The sequence below is a fragment of the Gavialis gangeticus genome, unplaced genomic scaffold (assembly GCF_001723915.1).
Source record: "Gavialis gangeticus isolate Ggan-Ray unplaced genomic scaffold, GavGan_comp1, whole genome shotgun sequence".
In the NCBI taxonomy this organism is placed as follows: domain Eukaryota; kingdom Metazoa; phylum Chordata; order Crocodylia; family Gavialidae; genus Gavialis; species Gavialis gangeticus.
In genome coordinates this window covers 48,860,001-48,864,465 of record NW_017729004.1, presented here as the reverse complement: position 1 = coordinate 48,864,465, position 4,465 = coordinate 48,860,001, and the positions used below count along the sequence as shown (strand labels likewise).

At 40.7% G+C, this 4,465-nt stretch overlaps 1 long non-coding RNA gene across 1 annotated transcript in view; it reads right to left on the bottom strand.

Annotated features, from left to right (window-relative positions):
• Positions 1-935: 935 nt before the first annotated feature.
• LOC109291361 overlaps positions 936-4,465 on the bottom strand; it is a 52,765-nt gene continuing 49,235 nt past the window's right edge. Inside the window, exon 4 of the long non-coding RNA XR_002095828.1 lies at positions 936-1,087. This is a non-coding gene — a long non-coding RNA (uncharacterized LOC109291361). The remainder of the gene's footprint in view (positions 1,088-4,465) is intronic.

The window sequence follows — 4,465 nt, the reverse complement described above, 5'->3', positions numbered from 1 at the left end:
CCACCATCCATTTAGTATTGAGAGCAGTGGGCCAGGCATGCTGAGGGGAGCACCTGAGCCTACAGGGGTGTTCAACCCCAAGCCCTCATAGGAGGGTGGAGTATTGAGAGAGGGCGGTGTTCAGAAGTCCTGGAGAGGGGGTGCAGTTGAAAAGCCCAAGTGAGAGGGCAAAGAGTTGACAGCATAGGTGAGAGGCTGTGGAGAGGGAGTGTTGTTGAGAGGCCCTGGTGGAGGACAGCAGTTGAGTAAGGCTCAGTGTGTGCCCTGGACTGGAAGCCGGGTGCTAGGTCAAATATGTGAAGACCCGGTGTGTGCCCCAGATTGGAGGTCGGGTGCTAGGCCATGATACATCTGTGAGGCACAGGACACATATAGGGAAGGTCGAAGTGTGTACAGATCACCCACTTTACAGCTGGGCACACAAAGGACAGCCTCCTGCCTGTTAACATCAAGAGTAATCAACCAGGTGTGGCAGGCAAATGAGGCAGGCGATTTGCCCATGGATGAGGGATTGGCTTGAGGAGTTTGCCCCATTGACATTGAGCAATCGAGTTTAGGTGAGAAACAATGAGGTCCACAGTTCAAACTTTAGGTATGCACATGAGAGAAGTTTAAGGACCCGCTGACTTTTGTAAAATGTTGTTTTGTTTTTCCTGAAGGCTCTATCACACAAACCCCTTGCTCCAATGACATCAGAATGTAGATGATTAACACTACCATGCACCCATATGAAGCACACTCCTCCATCCCCACCAAAAAAAAGTGTAAGAGAAAACTGGCTGAAGTATCCATGTCCAGCTGGCTGTGCCATTGTTGTCAGATCTGCATTAAAAAATGCTGCAAAGCTGATAAAAAGAGATTTATTAGCATTGTTAATATTACTTACTAAATCCTTTCAGTTTCCCACTGTTCTATGCCACCCAGTGTATGTTGCCTTCTTTAGTCAGCTCCAAGGATTATTCTCTTAATTACTAGGACCCATGATGGGGTTCTGAGGGAGGAAATATTGAAGAACCTCTGCTTGCACGGATTCTCATGCTGTCTTGTCAAAGAAGCATAGTATGCTGGGATCACATCAGTTCTGAATCTGTAGAAGACAAAGATCAACTGCATAGAGGCCCTCTATCTTTCTACTGTTCCCTGACCAGTCATCCCTTGGTTACCCAGTAGCTCAGCTCTTTTGTAACTGTGCTTACCAGGCAGCTCCTCCTTGTAAGTAGCTCCAGCAGCTGACCCATGGATGGCAGAGGGTAAGGCTGGGAAAAATCATTCAGCCCAAGTCTGACTAATGGCCTGAGTTTCAAAGGTGATAAGCACCCCCAGTCACTGAAGGCTACACCTCTGCAAAGCAGGCCACTTTCTTACATAACCAATTATAGGTTTTATAGGTCCAACTTTAGGTTTCCAAGTTAATTTGTTGCTCTTGAATACAGCAGTGGACAGACAGCTAATTAACACATATTTGCTTATATTGGGTGGGAAAAAGGTACAATTTATATTTTAGAAAAATATACTGTATTTACTAAAATAGAAGATGACCCTGGATATAAGATTACCCCCTCCCCACCAATATTTAGATTCTATATATGGAAAAATTATAATTTTCCAGTTATAGATTCTAATTATTCGAGGTTTACCTTGAATTTGTCTCACTCCCACTGCTACAGCAGGGAAAATAAATCTGGGGGTCAGCCCCCTTGCCCTCTGTCTCCCCCCAAGCTTCTTCCCCCTCCAGCCCCTTCTCCACCTCATTACTGTCCGATTCTGCTTTTCCTAAGAACATGGAAATGAGCAAATGTGAAAACACTGGGCCTGTCTACATGAGATGCCTTAATGTGCAGTGGACTGTTCTACTGCACATTAGCCGATCATGGCAAAAAACATGTGAATGTGCTAATGTGCAGTAGAATTAGTCTACTGTGCATTAAGTTTCACACAAAAAATAAATTTAAAAAAAATCACCTTTGCTACTGTGCATTAGCGCAGCTACTGCACTTTTATTTAGTACCTCATTAGAGGTACTAAACTTAATGCACAATAGCAAAGGTGCATTAACGAACATATAGATGCGCCCACTGATCTTGAAATTAACATACCTGTAGTAATTTGCATATCGTACCCACTATAGTACCCATTGTGTCCACTAAGTGATGATGCAATGTACTCTTTTGCAACTGCTGAAATTTTAACACAAGTAATCCATAAACACAATTTTAAGCAGCACTATTATACCTACTTATACATAATAAAAACTACACATGACATTAGTCCAAAGCCAAAAGGTTCATGATTTACAATATAGCTCATTGGGCTAAGACCCAAGAGAGGCAAAAGCATTTTAAGCCAACATGACCCCACTGCTCAGTATACATGTGTGTACTCCAGATACCCCCTACAAGGGATCCATGTGCTAATTAGTCCCCTGCTCATGACTGGAATCAGGTGTCATGTCTTGTCATGAGTTCTGGGATTCTCACATTAATGGGTGGGACCACACTGTTCATAAACAACAAGCTGAGAGAGGGGGCAACAGAGGGATTCTGGGTAAACTGTTTGAGGTCCTGTTTGGTGATGTTTGCCAGACATTTAAGGCTGGAGGAGAAAAAGGAATAACTGGAAAGGCACAGCTCAACTGTGGGAGTGAAGAGGAAGTACAAGTATATGCAATGTAGTGGCTCATGACAACTAGAAAGAGTCTGTACTGAGAAAGAATTCACTCAATGGGCAGTACCATATATATATATAGAGAGAGAGAGAGAGAGAGAGAGATGAACTGTACTAGTAGCCTATCCTTGTGTTAGGGGGTCCCATCAGCATGTTTCCCCAATACGAGCCATGTGTTTTATAGTCACATTCAGTGTAGGCTGCATTTAATTAATTTCATAGTTGGTTTCCATTTTCTGAGCACATGATGCTTTAGGCAGCAGTTTAATGATAGCCAATGTATTTAATGAGGTTTCCTTGTATATAAATGTAAGATGAGGAACGTTTTTCCCCATGCTGATTGAGGGAAAAAAAAACTCATCTCATTTGACTAAATATGCTATCTTGAATAAAAGAACATTTAGCCAAGTCCCAAAATTCATGTATAGCCAAGTATTACAGTATTGTTCATATGTGTAAACTAAGAATGATTTTCTGTCCTTGAATGCCATCTATAGGTTATTGTTGTTTGAAATGAATTTAGCTGATACTAAGGTGAAAGACAATGGGAAAAATTCAGCTTTGACTTGAGAGGGTACATGTTACATGCACCTTATACACATCACTCATAACCATGGTAGTTTCTGTAGAGTTGTATCACTTACGCTATAGCTGAATTTGGTCTGTTTTCATTCCATAACCTACAAATCCAAATTGCTATGTAATACATTTTCCAAATCCTTCAATTGATATCCAAATGATAGTCTGTTTATCAAAAGTTATTCAATTAATCTCCTGAATATGAATTTATCTCGTTACTAAACATTCAACTGCTCAACACTGAAAGAAGACTGCATCCTTTGGCTGTCTCTCATAGAGCATTTTTCAAAAACTAGTCTCAGATCATCAACATGGAAGTCAATGGAACTACCTTGTCCATAAGAGCTATGAATGTGACCCTACATTTAGAGATGAGGTCTACACAACAGTTTGGATTTGATCCTTCCCTTATTTCACACAGTGTCCCTTTTATTTATCCAATCTCTTCTTAACTACTGGAGAAACTCACCAGTTCTCAAAGCATTATTACCTGGGAAATTCATGAGGAACTAAAGAATTTGGCAAGCTGGTAATTGAATAAACAATGGTTATCATAAAGCAAGGATAATTTGTTCAACTAGAATATGATTCTGCAAGATGCTGCACTTCTCCCAGAATTTCAGGACATGCAGTATCTTGTAAGAAGCCAACAGCAGAATTCAAGACTGAGGCCTTATTAAGGCAATCTCGTCTGATTCAATTATTTAAGATTATACTGGAGAAAATCACATAATACTGGAGATTAAGATTTTTTAATGCTGAGTTGTAGTGGTGGTAGGGAGGAGCATTTTAAATTTTCTGATGAGTGTTTAGTAAAGTATTGAGTAAAATTATACTACATATATTTGGATGCTAAACCACTGAAAGCATGAATGTATGAAGGTTGCTAGATTTTTTTATGAAGGGTAAATGTGGTGTATTCCATTGTAACATAAACATGTCACATAGAGGTTTGATTCATAGATTGATTCATATATTGCTAGGGGTTGGAAGGGACCTTTTAGATCATTGGGTCCAGCCCCCCTGCACTAGGCAGGAAAAGACAACTGGGTCAAGTGACCCTAGTGAAGTGACTGTCCAGTCTCCTTTTGAAGATTTCCAGGGTAGGTGACTGCAGCACCACTGAAGGGAGTTTATTCCACAGTCTGGACACCCTGAAGGCTGTTTAGTTTGAGAACATTTCAAAACAAATGACAGTTAGTCTTTCATCTTTAGTTTTATG